The 21,421-nt window shown below is 46.1% G+C and overlaps 1 protein-coding gene and 1 pseudogene across 4 annotated transcripts in view; one reads left to right on the top strand and one right to left on the bottom strand.

Annotated features, from left to right (window-relative positions):
• Positions 1–9,278: 9,278 nt before the first annotated feature.
• Positions 9,279–21,421, top strand: part of EPN2 (epsin 2) — a 79,310-nt gene continuing 67,167 nt past the window's right edge. For all 4 annotated transcript variants that reach the window (XM_037068920.1, XM_037068917.1, XM_037068918.1 and 1 more), the window contains exon 1: positions 9,279–9,438. The gene's annotated coding sequence lies outside the window, so the exon portion shown is untranslated. The remainder of the gene's footprint in view (positions 9,439–21,421) is intronic.
• LOC119002829 (uncharacterized) lies at positions 14,563–14,691 on the bottom strand (annotated as a pseudogene).

Below are 21,421 nucleotides of genomic sequence, written 5' to 3'. Positions count from 1 at the left end.
TTAGTTTATGTGTGCCATGAGATGAAAAACGTGGAAAATCTCTGTCTTGGGCCTTCAACTTTTTTGTCTGTGAGGTGTGTTATGTGAGGACACTTTGGTCAGGACTGGCCCCCTGAGCATGCCAGTGGGGGTGGGGGGACCCTGATTCTCTGGGGAGCAGCCAGGGGTGTGGGCTTCCAAGCTCTGCACAGCTCTGTGTGGCCCCTCCCAGGCCCATGCACTTCTTGCTGCACAACACGTTCATATCTTAGGCCTCCCCACTACTGTCTAAAGCGAACAAGACAGCAGCTATCACCGCCCTGTCCAGTTTATAGTTGAGTAAACTGAGGCTCAGAAAGCCAGAGTGATGTGCCTTAGGTCAGAGAGCTACCAAGTCTTACCTTGCACCCTGGTTTTCATCATCCCAAATCTCTGGGCACTGCACACAGTGCTCTCACACTGGATGGTTTACAATCTTTGTAGCCCCCTCAATTTGCTCTGGGATCCTTTAGGTTTTAGGCTCTCTACTTAGCCTCCCCCTCTCCCTGTTTTTTCTTCTGGGGAAGAGGGGGAATGAGGACGGGAGACAGAGGGAAAGGGAGGAGCAAAGCTACAGGGCAGCAAGCACCCCACCCTCCCCCCACCTGCACAGTCCTTATATGACAGGGCAGAGACTGAGTTTCTTACCACTGTCTTAGCAGCTTCTTAACCCAAATACTGATGGGCACAGTATTTGGGGTAAGAAACACACAAGATTACTTGAAAACTTAGGTCCTCAAAAAGGTGGAACTGCTTCATGACTGGAGGAGCTGGGGTTTGAACCTTGGCTTTCTGACTGCCAAATTTATGCTCTTGGAATTGGAGAGGACCACACACCTTGAGAGTTGACTGTCTTCTCAGCCTTGATTGGGACTTTTGCCCAAGATGACCAACAGTGGCTGACAGAAGATTGTGATGCCCGCCAGGAGTCATCAGGCACAGGGCAGGGGTCCTGTATTGTGACACGTCTTCTCTTTCTGCCTCTTGGTATTAAAGACAGCAATATTTATGGAAGATAAATAGAAAGTGGTTTACTATTACACATATAGTATAGTTGAGAGGGCACCGGCTGAGTAAAATTAAGATTAAAGAATGACTTCAACAGATATTTATTCAGAGCTGAATCAATATCAGAGCATAATAGAGAAGTGCTCTGAATGGGGAGTTCATCACACAACTAAAAGCCTTGGTACATCCCCTTAGTAATGGAGGCACAGGGTAGGGACAACTGTTCCTTCATTATTGCATGACTTAAAACAGGGATGGAGACGGTGCCAGGCAGGGTTCTTTGGTTAAGAGGAACAGAAATGGATTCCAGTTAAATTAAGAAAGAATAGAAGGAAATTGAAGTTCAATGGAAAGAAATGGAGTAACTCAGATAATCACAGGCAAGGCTTGAAAAAACCACCACCTTGCAAGGCAGATCCCGGGTTTCAGCAGCAAGACTGATGAGCAAGCTTTTGAGGATAAAACTGCTGTAGGGTGGTCCACAAGGGGAGGTCAGTTAGTCCAATGGAAGACCCCTCCAGGTGGATAGAATGTGGCTGATGGCATCCAAACCCTCAGAGAGCTCACCTGCAACTGGCAGGTGGGGCCTGACTGAACAGTAAGTAATTTTGCTGAAGGAAATTTCAAATCCTATCTTTGAATCTGAGAACCCAGTATAGGTTAGGGATACTTGACCTTGCAGTAACCGATGAACAAAACTCTGCAATTGCTCTTTGAGAGGCTCTATAAGGAAGCTGCAGATAAATTTACACAGGTGCGCAAAGACATGTGATCAAGGACACAGAATCAAGGACCCCCTGGCAAGGACACAGGGGATCAAGGACCCCCTAGCACAATGCAGGGGATAATGTTCGCCATTCACTGGGGACTGGATAAATACACTAAGCCATTACAAATGAGGCAGTTATCTTTATGTTGAAGTGAGAAAATCTCCAAGAAATACATTATTTTTTAAAGATTTTATTTATTCATTTGTAGGGAGAGGGGAAAAGAAGGAGAAGAAAGGGAGAGAAATATCAGTGTGTGGTTGCCTCTCATGCTCCTCATACTGGGGACCTGGCCCACAACCCAGGCATGTGCCCTAGACTGGGAATCGAACTGGCGTCCCTTTGGTTCACAGCCCAAGCTCAATCCACTGAGCAATACCAGCCAGGCAAGAAATACAGTATTAAGTGAAAAGAGGTTGTTACCATTTGGTTAGGACAGGGTGGGGGTGGATATATATAAAGCTGCAAGTGCGCACAGAATACCTGTTACACTGAAGCAGTGGTTTCTCTAGGAAGGGGGACTGCAGGTCTGAGGGGACAGCAGGAGGAATAGGTATTTTTCACTGCATGTCTTGATATACTCTTTGAACTTTTCTGTGCATATATTTTGTTTTTATTCTCACTTGAAGACATGCTCATCGGTTTTAGAGAGAAGGGAGGGAGGGAGAGTGGGAGAGAAACATTAATGTGAAAGAGAAACATCGGTTGCTTGCCACTTGTATGCACCCCAACCAGGGACCAAACCTGCAACCCAGGCATGTGCCCTGACCAGGATTTGAACCTCTGAGTTTTCAGTTTATGGGACAACATTCCAACCAACTGAGCCACACTAGCCAGGGCTGTGCATGTATTTTTTAGAAAAACATTTTTACTTTGGAGTGATTCGGAGTTATAGAAAAGTTTCAAACACAGCAGAGAATTTTCCTCCACCCCCTATGCCCTAATTGCTGTACATTACCATTGTCCCTTTGTCAAAACTGAGAAATTACCATTGCTACAATACTATTAACTAAGCCACAGAAATTATTCAGATTTCACAAGTTTTTCTACCAATCTCCCTTTTCTGTAATTAGACCTCATCCAGGACACCACACTGTATTGAATTGTCTTCTTAGTCTTCTCTCATTGGTGGCAGTTTCTTAATCTTTCTTGGGTTTCATGACCTTGGCGGTTTTGAAGAGCACTGGTCGGGTACTTATAAAATGTGTGCTTGTATTTTTTAGAATTATTTTAAAATATATTTATTTTTAAAAAATAGAGACAGAAACAAAGAGAGAGAAAGACATGGAAAGAAAGTGAAAGAGAGAAGGAGTATAAATAAATGAAAGAGAGAATAGGAAAAGGAAAGAAAAACATTGAGGTTTCTCTCAAAAGAGAGCCCTGCTCGAAGCAATAGTGTCCTTCCTAAGAGGTAGGACGAGGCCAGCCTGCCTTAACAGCTCTGGTCATCTTTTCCTCTGGGCCCATCTGAACTGGGGATGTGAATTGTCTCCATAGGGTGACAAAGAGGGCTCCACCCAGCTCCTAGCCTCCATGGTCCTTGGCACCTACAATCTCAGACACAGAGAGGGCCTCTTGCCTGCTGCTTTTATCTAAAATCCTGGGTAAAGCTCTTATTGGTTTGGCTTCAGGCACATGCTACCCCCGAATTTATCACGATTGCCATTGAGATATGCATTCCCATTGGCCAGTCAGGGGTATCCCCAAACTCTGGACTGCCAAGAAGGAGGGCTGATCTCTATGGCTGCAGAGCAGGCACAAATTATGTGTCCACAGCACCTTCCAGCTATTTTCTCCTGAGTCACCCCTCTCTCCCGGGCATCCTGCAGTCCAGCTGAGCTGCACCACTGGTCTGTGACTTCCCACCTCCTGGTTTTGGCTTAGCTTGTCCCCGTCCCTGGGTTGCTCTCCCACAATTTCTGTATAGCTAATAATTAGCCATCCCTAAAGACGCCGTGCAAATGCTGCTCTTCTGGGAAGACTTCTCTGTTATCATTTTGAGTGGTTATATTTCAACTCTTGACCTGAGCTGAAAGCTTAATGAAGGTGGTATGTGTCCAACTTGTGTGTAAATTTTTTGAGGAAGCAAGTATCTGACAGAAGAGGAGTGTGCACATTTCTGAGGAGGGGCCCTGAGAGGGTACCAGTCTCTGCTCCCAGGTAAAGCTCCGCCCTGCCACTCAGCAGCGGGCCTCCAGCTCCTGTACTCTCTGAACCTCACTATGCTTGTCTGTAAAATGGTGACAGCAAGAGCACATGTCGTACAGGGTGCTGGTGACTATTCCCTGAAGTGATGTGTGTGAGATGTTTAGTCCTTGTGGACCCAAGAAAATATTTAAAAGAGAGGCTTTTCTTGCTTGGAATCTTCACTGCTAGAGGGGGAAAAGCCTGAAAATGCATGGTCAATAAGAAACAGAAATGTTGTGAGTAGAAACTGTATATTACCCTATTTTGCGGTATATAATACGCACCCACGTTTTTGGCCCAAACTTTCAGGAAAAAAATCTCTCATTTTGGTTTTTTAGTTCATTTACTTATTTATATTTAGACACTTGTTTTTGCATTATAAAAGAATTTTAGCATTTTTGAACATTTTTGGTATAAGAAATTTTATGTAACAAATAATTACAAAACACAAGAACAGATACAAGGTATTTCAGGTACTACCCATGTATAATGCACATCCTTATTTTTGCCTCAAAAATTTGGGCAAAAAGTCTGCATTATACATGGCAAAATACAGTAAGTGGATACTGTGCTTTTAGGGTGACACATACCACCCTAGAGAGGAAAGCTGTGCAGGTTACGGAAACTTGTCTTGAGACGTGATGAGAGCTTCCTCATAAATCTCAAGCAGAACTAACAGTTTATTGATTGAATTAGTAAATACTGTAAGTATAAAGACTGGAGCTGTCAAGTAATTAAATGAAAACTCTTTGGAAATGGGGTTGATCGTTACTGTCAGGAATCTGGGTACTGAGCAATGAAAACATAAGAAACCAGGGGAGGAAGAAAAGGGGGTCCATCAGAATGGTGGGCATCGCTGCGCACCTCCCTGTGTTTGCTCTGCCTCCTATAACTCTCCCCACCCCCCCACCAGCCTAATTCCTGGGCAAGGCCTGATTGGCCTAAGCCAATCACCTTTATTCCACATCAGACTCCCCATGGCTGGCTCTGGGATGAGCAGGAGATCCAAGTTCTTTCAGTCAGAGCAAACCTCAGGGATTAGTTTGCTGGTTGGGAGACAGGGACACTGTATGCTTCTGGGTCATGTGGCTACTGATGTAAAGCAAGGATCTGTGGCAGCCAGTTTAAAGCTGGTCAAGACATCAGCTTTAAAGGAAAGTGGTAGTACGCCTAGAAAGCACATATCAATGATGTGGAGCCAGAGCCTTGGCCATATTGCACCTGAAGTCCCAGCTCAGAATATTTTATTTTAGTTAAAAGAGCCAATTGATTCCAATGATCATTTCAGCCAGTTCAAATTGCATTTTCTATGAAACTAGTTCCAACTGATGTATTGGCTCATGTGCTAAAAAGTCCACAATGAAAGCTTCAGGCATGGCTGGTTCAAAGTGCTCAATGGCAGCAGAAATCTGTCTTTTTTCTCATCTCTGCCCCTCATTGTGTTGGCTTCATTCTCACTCTGGCTCTACCAGTATGGAGCTGCTCTAGGCTTAAATTACACCAGCTCAGTAAGCTGATAGAAAGAGAAGTGTCACTTTTTCAATGGTTTCTACAGAAGTCCTGGTTTGGGGGTTAATTGGTCCATCTTGAGACATATGACCATTCTTGAGCCAATCTCCACCACTAGGAAAAGATGTACTGATGGGCTCAGGCTTGGTTATACACCAATCCCTGGGGCTGGAGTGGAGGGAGGATCTCTCCCCTCAGCCTACTCAAATTCTTCCCAAGAGTCTGGCTTTGAAATCAGACAGGCCTGGGGTTTCCAGCATTGCCAGTTTTTAGCTTTGTGATCATGGGCAAATAGTTGGATCTCTCTGAACCTCATCTGTGAATTAAGGACAGTGATGGTCTCAAACTCAGAGTTGTGATGAAAAAAATGAGTTAACCTAAGCAAAGCATTTGCACATCACTCACTACTTTGCTGTTATTGTTAATGTTACTATTATTTCCTAGATCTGGTACCTCCACTTCCAGAAAGTCTGCCCCGATTACTCCCTCTCCACAGACTTAAAGGGGACTTCCTTCTTGAGCTCTCACAGCCCTTTTTCTTAAGATTCCCCTTGTAATTTCAGAGTTTTAGTTCCCGCTCATGTTCATGACCCCTCTGCCCTTTTTAGACTTTCAGGACCTGCAGGGGCCAGAACAGCTCCATCCTTGTATCTTAATAAGAATCACTGCTAACACCTATCTAGGGCTTTACAGTTCCAAAGTATTTCCTCCTCTGCTTTTTCATTCTGAACTGAAGTGCAGTCCTACAAGGTGGGAGGGATTATTATTCCACTTCCAAGATGGAGAAACTGAGGCCTGGAAGGAGCAGTGATGTGGCCATGGTCAAGAACTTAGGTGGTTTTGGATTTCCAGCACAGGGTTCTTTCTGCTGGATATGGTTTTGAATCTAGGGCTCACCCCTGGGACCTCCTTCTGCACCTTTACTCCGTGATGCTTTTTACTCAGCACATCCTCTTTCTCTGCCCACAGTTCTTTCCCCCTTGAAGCCTCCTTCCCTAACTCTGGAGAGATCCCTGGCCTGCAGAGCCATCTCCTTCTGCATCTGAAACACAGAACTCAAGCCAGTCCCAATCACTCTGCCTCATTATGATCTGGAACCAACCTTCAAGGAAGGGCAGATGAGTCTCTGCTCTAGCTCTATGTCCTGGGCTTGGACAGTCTGGCTTACCTGGCACTCTCCCCTGCAAGACTGCTTACATCCTGCGGACCGAGTAGAACCTGGGTTTGAATCCCAGCACTACAGTATGCTGCCTCTGACTTTCTGTCGATAAAATGAGAATAGAGCTGCTGACCTTGAGGCTCCTCATGAGGCTGCGTTGAGAAAGGGAAGCAAGAGAGGGCAATGTGTTTCAAAGGGGTACAGGAAGGAAGGAAGAAATGTTCTCTTTGATTGTGCACATGGGGGGTGGTCTTTCAGCCTCTGGAAACCCTCTCCCATGCCCCTGCCTGACTCAATCTCATGCCCTCCAACTTGCTTCCTGGGCTGTAGTTAGCTCATCATCTCCTTACCCACATCCAGCTCTCTTTCCAAAGCTTGCATCTTATCTCTGTGACTATAATGACTTGCTAGCTAAGTGGGGAAAGGAATGGGTTTTGCATGTAGGAAAACCACCCTAGGCGACCAAGACTTGGCATTTATCCAAGCCTCAATTTCTTAGTCTATAAAATGTGGGCAATAAGAATGCGCACCTTGCCCTGGCCGGTGTGGCTCAGTTGAGCAAGGCAAAGGGTTGCCAGTTCCATCCCCCATCAGGGCACATGCCTGGGTTGCTATCTGGTCCCTGGTGGGGGTGTGCAAGAGGCAACAGATCAATGTTTCTCTCTCACATCAACATTTCTCTCCCTCTTTTTCTCCCTCCTTTCCCATCTCTCTAAAGATAAATAAATAAAATCTTAAAAAAAAAAAGAATGCTCACCTTCTAAACCTTCTAGGCCAGCACTGTTCAGTGTGTGGCAGCATCTAGTTACTTAAATTTATTAATTAAAGTTAAATAAGGTCTTAAAAATTGAGATCCTTGGTCACACTAGCCACATTTCAGTGCCTACATGTAGGTGACATCACAAGAGAACATCCCATCATTGCACATGGGAGGTGGTCAGGCAGTGCTGGTTTAGCTAATCTATATGAGGAACTCAAGCCTGAACTGGGCACCCAGTATGTGTTGGCATAATTCACCTGAAGCTGCAAACTTTCTGAGGCTAGGGGCCATGATTTCATGTAAAGTTCTCTTCCGGAGGGGCTAGGAAGCCCCAGCAAAGAGTTATGGTCTGCAAGGAGTGTTGGACTGGCTGAGTATCTTCCCTGGGATGGGTTCCTGCCACAAGGCAGGCAACATAAAACTTAGTTCACTCTCCTAGTGGAGAAGGGACACTGAGCAGTGGGAGGGTCAGGGAGCCCTCAGAGCGCAGCAGCAAACTGTTGGCGGAGTCTCTAGCATCCAGAACCAGTGTGGGACTTTTCAAAGAGAAAATGGCTGTTTAGTTTGCAAATGTGTTAGTTTCTCTCTCTCTTTCTCTTCCCCCTCCCCTTTTCTTTCCTCCCCTGTCTTCTGCTTATATTTTTGCCAGAGAAGAGAAGTCTAGTCGATCCCAGCTTGTGAGAACAGAAGGGATGGATGCCTTGGTCCATCTGGCTCCTCCACAGGGAGGAGAAATTTGAGGCTCAGAGAAGTGCAGAGACTTGCCTGAGGTCCCTTAGTGAGTGAGGGCAGAGTGAAAGTTCTGGACACAGCTTCCCTGAAAACAGAGTTTGGCATAATGTTGATGTCACCTGGGCAGCATGGATGGTGCTATCTGCCAAGCCCTGATCCATTCCCCAGACCCGCTGGGAGGAGTCTCTGCAGTGCCCACCCCGGCTTGAGCAGGTTTGGCAGAGGTGAGGTCCTGAGAAGCTCTCCAGGGCCTGCCATTTCTCCGGCTTTGTATTTGTCTCCTTGGTGTCAAGCATCACGTTGGGCACATAGTAGGTGCCTTGTGGGTGCTGGGTGAACCTGAGGGAAGAGGCAATTCCCGTTGCTACCTTGAGACTGTGAGGCCTTGTGGAGGGCCAAGGCTGGGACAGGGGTATCTAGGAACCCCTTTTGTTGGGGCTATGCGCCTCGGGGCCAAGAGGCCCCATCTTTTTAGCGCCATTACCCCTTTGGTAGCCTAGTAAAGCCTATGCATCCCTTCTCAGAATAATTTTGAGCGTGCTTCATTAAAGGATAACACACTTAGGTTAAAGTGTACAAATCCAAAGTGTATATCCGTGAATTTTCAAAAAGTGAACACTTTTGAGCCGGGCATCCAGCTCAAGAAACCAAGCGTGGTCAGCGCCCCAAGGAGCCCTCTCACCGCACCCAGGTCCCTCCTGCTAAGAAGCGTCTATCCCAACAATGTTTACAAGTGCGTATTGCAAGGCGCGAGAACGCGAGCTTTAGCTTAGGATGCGGTGGTCTGTGTGCATGATGGAGGGTGTCGAGGAGTTGCGCGATGTGTATAGGGTGTAGGGGAATATTTGGGGGACCTGAGTGAAGTTGCGGAGTGCATGGTTTTGGGGTATGAATTTGTCAGGTATGTGTGGCATTTGGGATAGTCCGGACGCATGTGTGGGGAACAGGAAGTTGTTTAGGGGATTCCGCTGTAGGTTCCAGATGTGGGGAGCTCTACTTGGGGTGGTGGAAAGGTTGGGTGGAGGCTGCAGGGGACGGGGGCGTGGGCAGTGCTACCGGACCAGGAGGCAGGGGCGGGCGGGGCCTGAGCTGCACGGGGGGCGGGGCAGCGGGCGCGCGCACGCAGCCGGCGCGCCCCCTCCCGGCCGCCATGTTGGCTGGTGTGTGGGTGTCAAACGGAGCTAGACGCGGTGGTGGCGGCGCCAGCGCCTGTGGCTCCCAGGGCTCCGGTCGCTTTCGCCTCCCCAGCGCTACTGGCGGCCGTAGCCGCGCACCCAGGCCGACCTGAAGTAGCGAAGGTAAGCCGGATTCGGGGACCCTCCCCCGCCCCCAGGAGCGGACGCGCTCAGAACACAGGCTCCCCGGGAATTAGCCCCCCAAGCATGCATCCCTGCAGCCCAAGCTGGGTCTGCTCCTCTGGCGGAACCCCCTTCTTTGGTACCAGACCTCGCCCCACAGGCTCGAGCATGGCCCCGTCCTAATCTGGATCCCTCTTTCCGCTGCGGGGACCTTCCTCTCGCCCCCGAAACACACACACGCGCGCGCGCGCGCGCTCCCTCAGTAGCACACCTTTCCTATCTGAGAGCTTTTCATTTTCTATCCCGGCAGTCTGGCGCTCCCGTGATCCTACCTCAGCTCCGGGAGCCCCTCCTGGTACTCACCCTCTACCGCTCAGCTCGGAACAACCCCGCCTGTTCTCCCTAGAGCACTTTCCTCCCCTCCCGGCCCGGGCCCCTCTGTTCTCCGGAGCTGAGCCTGCTTTCCCTGTTGCCCCCGTGTAGAGCCCGGACCCCATACCTCTAGGAATCGGGGGGGGGGGGGTCCTCTGTGTCCAGGATCCCCGCCCTACCCTGCTCTCCTTTGGGCTGGAACGGGGCTCCCTTCCCCTCCCAAGGTACCAGGCTCCCTCCCCACCCCACCCCCACAGCACAGCAGGGACGGGGGCGGCAGAGCCGGGCTCCAGCTGCCTTTGTTCCGCGTGGGATGGCAGAGACCCCTCCCTACTGGGCCAATGCGGGTGAGTGAATGGGTGCGTGGGGGCCCGACTCTTCGGTCAGTCTGCGTGGAAAGAGACCCTTCCTTTCTTTCCCAGTGGGGCGGCTCCCCGGGAGCCGAGCGCGTCGGGAGAGGCTGGTCCTTCCTAGAGGAGTCCTTGCCAACAGGTTTTTGTTTGCGCCCTGGAGTTGGCCAAGTGGCTTTGCGGAAGGGGCTATTTTCTCTCCAGAAACCCCAACAGGGGCCTGTGAAAGGCCATTCCTCAGCCCAGGGGCTCAGTGTGGGGCTCCTTCACAGTTTTGCTGCCCTGGGAATGCAGCTGTTCTGTGCCTGAAGACAGGGTTGGGGGCTTAACCATCTTTGGGGTTGAGGTGGGGAAAAGTGAGACCCACAGATGCAGTGATTTGCGATTCCATATCAGTGCCAGAACTATACAAGCTCCCTCCTCCAGGGCTCTCTCCATGACATTTTAGTTTTTTTTTTTTTTAAGAGAGAGATGCTCAGGATCATCTCCCTCTTTTATTTTTAACCATTCACACAAGAACATGGTCAGGAAAAAATGAGAATTAAGTTCTTAATTTCCATCTCTAGAATATGCCCTGTAAAGAAGGGCTTGGAATAGAAGGTTAAAATGATTTTAAAGAGTGAATTTTAATATCCATGCCCTTTTCTGTCCCTCCTACCCTCCAATTATGTGCGTTTTGTAGCTCTAGATACCAGATGACAGGTGCTGACAAAAACCACGTACTGAATCCTGCACAGCAGTGATTGCGTTTATGCTGATAATGAAGTTTTCCTCTGTACTTAAACATTCAAAGGGACTGAATAGTTTATTTCTGAATAGTACTTGTTCCAGTGTTTGTGTTGGGAACAAGTGATTGTGTTGGAGAAACCACATCTTCTCATCTTTTATTTGTCTGTATTTTTATTTGTACATTTTAAAAGTTTATTTGTTTCTTTAGTTTTAATATTGAGCTAGTCATCCTTACCAGTCTTACTGGGCTATTCTTTTGTAAGCATTGAATGAGATACTGGCTGCTAAAGAGTTTGGTAAAGAGCAAATGATTATAAGGCATGACTCAGGGCTGCATTCCTCCAGCCCCTGCACCAGGAGCAAGTCCGGACTGTCCTGTGGGATGTACTGGTCTCTTCTGGACTTACACAGGCTGTTTGCCTCCCTGAACCCTGAGCTTGGCAGGTAAGGGAGTTCTGTGGAGAACTCTTCTCCCAGCAAGGTGTGTTGTGCCAAGCACCTGTATGAGGTGTGAAGAAATGTAAAACTTCCAAGTCATGGTACCTACTTTGTGTATGGAGCCTTGAAAAATGGCCCATCCTTTGTCGACATTCTTTGTAGAAATACAGTTGCCTCTTTATGCTAGTAAGGTATGAACTTCCTGAGAGTCGGGATTCTGATGAGTCCTGCAAAAGTAGATGAGAAGTGTTTGGTGCTCTCCTTTGTTTTATGGCTTGGCTTTCCCTGAACTTCAGGGTAGGTGGCGGCAGCTGCTGCTGCTCCTGCTGCTGCTGCTGCTGATGATGCTCCTCCCTTACGCCCTCTTTTCCTCTCCATTTCATCAGGGGGAGTGGCACCTTTCAGTTCTTGGTGGACTAAAACGCTAAGAGATTTTCATGGATGGGATTGCCATAGTTATACTCTAGGGAACAACATTAAAGTTTTCAAAGCGTTTTGGTATTTGTTCTCATTGTCCCTCCAAAAATTCCTGTTGGATTGGTGGGGCATGGATGACCATGGCAGTTGTCATTTTATGGCATGAGTACCTGGTGACTCTGAGCCTTGGAAAAATCAAAGGGCTTGGATTTGGGGTATTTGAGGTTAGAGAGTCTGTAAGGAATTATCTAGTCCTACTCCCAGTTTTCTGTTGGACTTGCAACTCCTCTCTTCAGTTTACAAACTTTTGCCAAGCCTTTGCCAGCCAGCTCCATCAGCGTTTGGGCCCTGCTAACTCTTCTCTCTGAGCCCTCACCACCCAAGTCTGTTGGAGCACTTACCATGTTGTCTGGATATCCAGGGCTCTTGCGGCACTGTTATTTTTGAGATCAGTGACTGTCTGCCTTTCTTTGCTTCTCCAGCACACAGTTATGTCTCTGACCCCGTGCACGGTAGGTGCTCAGTGCAGGTCTGGGTTGTGAATAAGTGGTCCTGGGGGCAGGGGAACAACCTTTCATTGATCTTACTATGGGCTCCACTCTTCTGTCTTATTCTTGCAAAAAACCACTGCTCTTGGTCCAGCAGTCTCATGTCAACCAGGTGGGTATTATCCCCAGGCTGCAGATGAGAAAACTGAGACTCAGGGGCTTAGGTCATGTGCTCAAGGTCATTCACCCAGTAAGTGATGGAGCTGTGATTTGAACAGATCTGCTGGATTCCAAAATAGTATACCTGTTACCTTATTTGAAAAACCCAGTCTGACAGGAATTAAGAGACTTGCTTAAAGCTCTAACTGCAAATTGATAATAGACTGGCAATAGACTGTGAAATGATGTAATTAAGATTGAGGGTGAGCCTTGGCCAATGTGGCTCAGTTGGTTGAGTGTTAGGCCTGTGAATCAAAGGTCACGGGGGTTTGATTCCTGGTTGGGCGAATGCCTGGGTTGTGGGTTCAGTCCCCCGTCAGGCCACGGGCAAGAGGCAACTAATCAATGCTTCTCACCCTCTCTTTCTCCCTCTCTAAAATAAGTAAATAAATAAACAAATATAGATATGTTCATACAGATATATTCATATATCTATATGAAAAGAAATTTGCATCTCATACCCCAAATAAATATTTATTTTAAAAAAGATGGTACGGTTGGGAGAAAGCACAATGTTGAAGTTACTGTTTACATCCATCTGTTTTTGGAAATTGACAAGCTTTCTGATAAGTTAGTCAGTGGAGTTTTCTTTCCTCATAATTAGCTTGTTCAAGCTGTCTAAAAATAGAAACTTAGAAAACAAAAAAAACATGAAATAAATGTGCATGTGGTTTTGTGAGTGTATTCAGTGGCGTCTATCTATGGGCTTGTTTGAGCATACCTATTTTTCAGTCAGGCAGTCAAATTTTTGATGCCTTGAAATGAAAAGCTGTTATAGCAGCCTTTTTTTTTCTTCACATAGAATTGTACTTTGTCCTTACATTGACATATAACATAGCATCACCACCCATTTGTGAATGGAAAACCTGAGGTCCAGAGGAGAGGTTAGGTAACTTCCTCCCCATCATCAATATTTATTGAGCATTTATGGTGTACTAGGCACAATAGGACGTATAAAAAAAACCACTGTCTCTCCTCTGGAGAAGCTTCCATTCTAAAAGAAAAAAATATACCTCTTCTGTTCGGTGGTTTTGTGTGGTACTGAGAAAGCAGTCTGTAGGGTGAGCTTATCGTATAACTTAGCTGCATTACTTAAAGAAGAGAGGAAGAGGAAGAATTTAAAGACATGCCACTCAGGATAGGTAGCATTTCAGGGAAATAACACAGTCTCCTCAGCTAAGGAGAGATTTGCCAGAGGAAATAGGATGAGGGAGGTAGTTGGAGGGATGCAAGCAGAGGAAGCAGGGTATCCTCAGACATTGAGCGATGCTGGAAAGATTATGTGGCTTTTTCCCCCAAGTGCATGGCCACCAAGCAGGAATGGTTGGTGATAAGGCAGAAGGCTAAAAAAGGTAATCTTGTGCACCTGACAAATAGAATAAAGGCTCAAAGCTGAAGACAGGCTATAAAAGTATCAAGAAGTTTATATATGTATACTTAAAGATTTTATTTATTTATCTTTAGAGGGGAAGGGAAGGAGAGATGGAGAGAAATATCAATGTATGGTTGCCCCTCATGCGTCCCCTGCTGGGAGCTGGCCTGCAACCCAGGCATGTGCCCTGGGAATCAAACTGCAGTTGTTTGGTTCACAGGCCTGTGCTCAGTCCACTGAGTTACACCAGCCAGGGCAAGAAATTCTTAAAAACAAAAATTATTTGGGAGCACAAAGCTTAATAGTTAATGCTACTCCATGTCATGATGGACCAAGAACACTGTGGCTTCCTAAGTTAGCAAATGCCATATTCTAAATTTTAAATGGAGCAACTTACTTTTTTCTGATCAATCCCCCTACTTCTGAAAAGCAAAAAACCAAAAAGCAACCCAACACCTTTCTTTGGAGGAAGGTGGAGGAGTATGGGATGTGGTTGTAAGCAATAGTAGTTGTATTAGTAGTTATTTTGTTATGATAGACTTTGTATTTAAACTTGGTAAAAGCCCATTAGCTGTCAAGGGGGAATAAGGAATAAATTTCCAAAGATGTACAATTCCTTTAGAGAAGATTCAGAACCAAAAGACTAATTTACAAGAAAAGCTGTAGAGAAGTCTTTGAAAAGTTCATAAAACTTTTATTCACTTACATGAACTCACACATGTATTCTTGACCATTATGCTTAGATTGCTCATGAAAATTTCATAAGACATTAAGCAAAGCTAGCCATCTCAGTTATTTCCCTGTTAACTTTTTAAACTGATAAGAACAGATACTACACTTGATCTTAGCCAAAAGGCCGAGAGGCGATTCCCTGTTAACTTTTTAAAAAAATATTTTATTTATTTATTTTTAGAGAGGAAGAAAGAAAGAGAAACATTGATGTGAGAGAGAAACATTAATTGGTTGCATCTCGTACACACCCTACCAGGGACTAAACCTGCAACCCAGGTGTGTGCCCTGACCAGGAATGAAACTGGCGATCTTTCGCTTTGTGGAACGACGCCCAACTCACTGAGCCACACCAGTCAGGGCTCCCTGTTAACTATTTTTATAGCATATGCATGTTAGGTAAGTGTCAAAATAAATAATAAAAGCAACAACAAAAAAACCTTAAAAAAGTTAAATAAATGAGTCTTTCTTTCTGTTTTACTCCTGTGCTTGATATACTTGAGGTAATGAGGTCAAGCAACTCATTGTGCTACACCTTCTACATTTGTTCTTAGGTTGCCTGAAACATTTATATACAAATAAAATGAGTGTAGCACAAATAACAAAAGCAGACAGCAGGCAACTTTACAAATGATGGAGTGTCAACTGTTTCTGCCCTTGCCCAGAGTACAGTGGTCACAACCGAAGGAACCTTGCGTGGCTGTAGTCAGAGGTGTGCACATGGAAACTGAGTGCCCCCCCACACACATGTGGTTCAGTGTGTGCTGCCATTTCACCAGCGACCATGTATTTCTGCTGTGGCCTTCTGAGTGCTCGAGGAGCCCAGGTCACTTCTGAGGGACTGGCACAGCCAGGAGTCTGTGACTCCCAAACCCAGGTGCCTCCAGTTCGTCCAGGTCTGATAGAAAGCCCCCCAATGTGATGGGTACTCATTTAAATTATAATATAAGCTCATGATCTGAAAGTCATCACCAACTCTACTTATAAGGCTGGGAACTGTGAATTAGGAGATTTCTTCTAATCTTATGGTCTATGAAAACACTCCATGTCAAGAATTTAATGGACAGCCTGAACTGATGGATGGTAGATTTAGGGTTTGATTAGAAAACGAAAGAAAGAAAAAAGACTTACCTCCTTTGAACTAGACCCACCACATTGTTAAAAGGCTCTCTGCCTGTGCTTACTTGGGCACAGAGAGTCTCCCCGCTTGTCCTGGTCCAGGCAGTGTCCAGGCTGCACTTGCAAGCTCTCTGGAGACAGAATGCGTCGTTTAATTCTCCTGTTTGAAGCAGTGCTAGGAGCTGGGTGCACACAGGGCTGCAAATGAAGGGACTACCTATTTTCTGTTCATGGCAACCCCACTGATAAATGGAGCAGGGAGAAGCAGGCTCATCCTGAGGGACGGCTGACCATCTAGGGATGATGCATGATGTGGATTTAACAGCATCTATAATTAATCAGTTCTAAGCACAGGATTCATCCTTTCTGTCACTCCCACCCCTCTTAAGGTAATGTCCTCATTGCATTGTGGGGCCTCCAGCTGAGAGCACCAAATGGTGCAGACATGTTGGCTACAAAGGCCATGCAACAAATAGCTTTGGAATCTGATTGGGTACATATTGGCCTCCTGGCTGTGGGGCTTTGGGCATTTTAGCCACTGAGTTTCAGTTACCTTATCTCTAAAGTGGGGCTATTAATAACTCCTTGGCAGCCAGGTAGTGGTGTTTCTCAGACTTCAGTGCACATCAGAATCACCTAGGGCGCCTGTTAGACATGTTGCTGGGCTCCAAGCCCAGGGTTTCTGATTCAGTAGGTCTGGGGTGAGGCCTGAGATTGTGCATTTTCAACTAGTTTCCCAGTGTTGCCGATGCTGCTGGTCTCGGGGCCAATTTAGGAACCCTGGAACAGAGGGCTGAATGAGATGTGTAAGGGGTCAGCACTGGCTGGCTGTGCAGAGGAAACCTGAAAGCAGTTCTTATATGCTGTGACATGTGTCTGAGTATTGCTCAGAAGCTGGCGGCATGGCGCTCAGGGTTTTGGTTTCTCAAAGAGCTGTCTTCGTTTTATTCTTCTGTGGTTGTGATTTATACTGTGGTCATGGCCGTTGTCACTGTGTGGGTCAGTCGAGATGTTTTCCTTAATGAAGGAATGTAAGGCGTCAGTGCCCTTGAAGGGGCAATGAATTTCGGGTTGTGCAAAAAGCCAGTTCATTCCCACACATCCAGCAAGATATTCACTGTCAAGGTTTTTGGATAAGCAGCAAGGAAAGGGTGGGTGTGGTGCTGGGCAGCGGGCAGACTCCCATGGGGCTATAGGGGCTGGCCACTGGTGCTACTGGACGTCACTCCTTCCCCCTCACAGTTCTGAGTGATTTAATATTCTTTGGTGTTTAGAGTTTGGAGGAAAAAAATTTTTTTCCTCCAGTAGTGAGTGACTGCCCATGAAAACCAAACATTTGAGGGGGGTGGGAGGGTGAGCCCTGCGTGGTTTTAGAATGCCTCCTATGTCAGGCCCTCTGTGACTTTGTGTATGTACAGGGTTTAATTTAATTCTTACCATGACCCTGAAAAGCCTGAAACCATTTCTCTTTTTGCGTGTGCAAAAACTGAGGCTCAGAGGGGTCAGCAACCTGCCCGGGCTACACAGTCAGTAAGGGCCTCACTGATGTTTGCTGCCACCTGTGTCAGATCCAGAACCCTGTTGTTTCCACTACCTCGCTTTCTAGCCATTCCAGGTGCTTCCGTCGTCTCACTGCACCCTCATAGCAACCGTGGGAAGAAGCCTTTCACAGGTGGCAGGCTGAGGCACAGAGGGGTGGAGTGTACTCACCTGCATCCCCCCCCAAATTCATTCCCATACTTAATCTGATTTTGGAGCCTCATGAAGTTGTTTCTGTGATAACACCTCACTTTTCCATCCAGGGACGCAGAATTCTGAGACTTCAAGCTGCCTGGATGAGTGAGCAGGGACCTGGGGGACCCCAGTCAGTTTGGCTGGGAGGAAGTCTTTGTGGGCTTTTATAGTTTTTGGTGTTTGTAAAGCTGTGTGAAAAAAAATGCCCAAATTGCTCTATAAGGAAAGGTACCATTTCCTTTTACTCTGTAATCCTGAAGCAATGCACATTGGTTCTTTAAACATGACGTATAGAAATCAAGTACTAAAAATCCTCTGGTAATGCTATTGTTAAAATGTGATCAAATTCATACAGAAACACTTGATAGCCTTAAACAGTTGCATGTGAATAAAATATAAAGCATCCCCTTCCTCAGCAGGCAGTGAGCCCATGACTCTCGTCACTGGGTCATTCCTGGCTTCACAGCACCTGTGGAGGCTGGGGTGTGAGTGCTTTCTCAGGGTTTGGAAATCAGTTCCCAAGCCAAGGCATGGTGAATAGTAATGTGTTAGTACCTGCCCTGCACTCCTTGGAGGCCCTGGAGGTTTGGACTTACATGTTTTGTTTTGTAAACTCTTTGAGACTCTGAGGTGAATAAATTATGAGAGCTAAATTTACCATGCCAAGTCTGCGCCCTCCTCCCCACACCCCCGTCCCACCACAGTTGCAGCAGTAAAGGAGTACTGACAGGCCAGAAAGGCACATTTCTGTTTGAGAGCAAGTCCTCCCCAGTACGATACCCAGAGTTGTCCTGGGTATAAGAACTAATACTTTGGGTCCCAAAATCTGAGAAACAGGATCAGAGAAATATTTTATGCTACTTTATGGAAGACAGTCCATTTGATATAGAACCATGAACATTGAATCAAAGGTAGTGTTATGACAGTTGGGCAGAACGTTTGGGTCAGTGTCTGGAAATGGGCAACTCGTGATGGCTGTGTGTGAAATGCTGTGTTTCTTGCCACCAAGAACTTAGGTCTAATTGAAAAGACAAAGGTAACAGGGAGAGAATAGGGTTTGAGCTGGACCTCAAAGGACAGGGAGTCATTTCAGGAGTGGAAGGCAGATAGATGGGAGAGCATTTCAGATGGAGGGAACAGCAGGAGGCCAAGCTAGGGGTGGGCCTGGGTGGCGCCAGCAGGCAGGTGGGTCGTGTACCTGAGCACAGGCTGCCTGCTGGGGGTTTGCTGGGAGCTGACAGACCACACGGTGGCAGAGGCCTTGGGACTTGGTTGGGGGGAGATCAATGTTTGGGGAGGGGCCCTCTGGCAGGGGCCTTGCAAAGTGGCACCATTTCTGTGGGCAGGGGCCTGGCCAGGCTGCAGTTCTGGAGCTGGCACAGGGGTGTGTGTCACAGAGAGGGGCGGCCAGCACATAGTTCTGTCTGTGGGGAGTTCAGGACCTCAGGGCTGGTTTGGGGTTTGCATGTGAGACCTGTGAGCTTGAAGTTCTCACCCTTGGGTGCACCTGCAGATCATGTGGCCTGGAGAGCTTGTTAAAATGCCTGTTACAGCCGTGTTCCAGACGTTGGACATGAGAGCCAGTAGCAGTTCCCAGAGTTTTCCCAGTGATTCTAATGGCTCCTGTGGGCTGAAAAGCTGAATGGGGGGGGGCTCAGGGGAGCCTCTGGGAGTGTCATGGGTTAGAAGAATTGGAGCAGAGAGAGCAAGAAGCCTTTGTGGTGATGATGTCCAGGTGCTGGGGCCCTGAGAACTACAGAGTGACTGGATGGCTGGGGAAGAGGGGAGTGGCAACAGAGGTGAAAGCAGATGAGGGCCTGGGCTGAATCTGCCTTAGCCAAGGGTGCACACAAGGTGAGGACGAGAGAGGAGACTGTGACCCCCCTGATGGGGAGTTTCTCCTGAGCAGAGCACAGGAAGTTCTTGTCCATGCGTGTAAGCCTGCAGGTGGGTTCCTTCCTACCTCATTGTAATGACTGCAGCAAACACTACTTGTAAAATTTAAAGCTGCATTTCTTTCTTTTTTTAAAGCTTTATTTGGAATTTAGATGTTCTCATGTGGGAAGATTTTAACAAATACCTAATCTAGCCTTCACACTCTCCTATGTTTTTGTTTTTTGTTTTTTTAACTTTATTTTTTTTTAAATAATTTTTTTATTTAATTCTTGTTCAAGTACAGCTTTCTGTCTTATATTCCCAACCCTGCCCGCCCCCCGCCCCCCGCCCCATGCTCCCCACCTCCCTCCCATTTCCACCCCCCACCCTTAGTTATTGTCCATGTGGCCCTTATACTTGTTCATGTGAGTCCATCCCCTTTTCCCCTATGATTCTCTCCCCTCTCCCCTCTGAATCCTGTCAGCCTGTTCCCTATTTCAGTGTCTTTGGTCATATTTTGCTTGCTTGTTTGTTTTGTTTAGATCCCTGTTAACGGTGATATCATATGGTATTTGTCTTTCACCGCCTGGCTTATTTCACTCAGCATAATGCTTTCCAGTTCCATCCATGATGTTGCAAAGGGTAGTAGCTCCTTCTTTCTTTCTGCTGCATAGAATTCCATTGTGTATATTTACCATGTTTTTTTTATCCATTCACTTACTGATGGGCACCTAGGTTGCTTCCAACTGTTGACTATTGTAAATTGCGCTGCTATGAACATTGGGGTGCATAGGTTCTTTTGGATTGGTGCTTCAGGGTTCTTAGGATATAATCCTAACAGTGGAATTGCTGGGTCAAAAGGCATATTCATTTTTAGTTTTCTTAAAAAATTCCATACTATTTTCCATAATGGTTGTACCAGTCTGCAATCCCACCAACAGTGAACTAGGGTCCCCTTTTCCCCACAACCTCTCCAGCACTTGTTATTTGTTTCTTTGTTTATGATGGCCATTCTGACTGGTGTTAAGTGGTATCTCATTGTGGTTTTAATTTGCATCTCTCTGATAGCTAGCGATATCGAGCATCTTTTCATGTGTCTCTGGATCCTCTGTATGTCCTCCTTGGAGAAATGTCTGTTCAAGTCCTTTGCCCATTTTTTAATCGGGTTGCTTGTCTTCTTTGAGTGGAGTCGAGTGAGTTCTTTGTATATTTTGGAGATTAAACCTTTGTCTGAGGTATCATTGGCAAATATGTTTTCCCAAACAGTTGCTTCTCTTTTTATCTTGATACTGTTTTCCTTAGCCATGCAGAAGCTTTTAATTTTGATGAGATCCCATTTGTTTATTCTTTCCTTTATATCCCTTGCTCTAGGGGACGTATCAGTAAAAATATTGCTGCGTGGAATATCTGAGATTTTCTTGCCAATGCTCTCCTCTAGGGCTTTAATGGTTTCACGGCTTATATTTAAGTCTTTTATCCACCTTGAATTTATTTTGGTGTATGGTGTAAGTTGGTGCTCAAGTTTCATTTTTTTGCATGTAGCTGTCCAGTTCTCCCAACACCATTTGTTGAAAAGGCTGTCTTTACTCCATTTTATGTTATTGCCCCCTTTGTCGAATATTAATTGACTGTAGAGAGTTGGGTTTATTTCTGGGCTCTCTGTTCTATTCCAGTGGTCTATGTGCCTGTTTTTGTGCCAGTACCAGGCTGTTTTGATTACAGTGGCCTTGTAATACAGTTTGATATTAGGTATTGTGATCCCTCCTACTTTGTTCTTCTTTCTCAAAATTGCAGCTGCTATTCTGGGTCTTTTATGGTTCCATATAAATTTTTGAAGTGTTTGTTCTATGTCTGTGAAATATGCCATTGGTACTTTAATAGGTATTGCATTGAATCTGTAAATTGTAAAGCGGCATTTCTTTTTAAAAAATTTTTTTATTTAATTTTAAGGACAGTTTTCTGTCTTCTCCAATTGAAGCTGCATTTCTTTAAGGTAATTACTTTAAGATGTAATGTAGAGTTATTAATTTAGGTAGGTTCACTTTATTAAAGATTAAAAGTGAGGTTTTACCTGGTACATTTCATAAACATCATAATGCAATAACTTAGAGCAGTACAGGAAAATTAATTTATAAGCCAGT

This window comes from Sturnira hondurensis, unplaced genomic scaffold (assembly GCF_014824575.4).
Source record: "Sturnira hondurensis isolate 20B ecotype Veracruz unplaced genomic scaffold, ASM1482457v3 Scaffold0018097, whole genome shotgun sequence".
Classification (NCBI taxonomy): domain Eukaryota; kingdom Metazoa; phylum Chordata; class Mammalia; order Chiroptera; family Phyllostomidae; genus Sturnira; species Sturnira hondurensis.
This window is presented reverse-complemented; position numbering and strand designations above follow the sequence as displayed.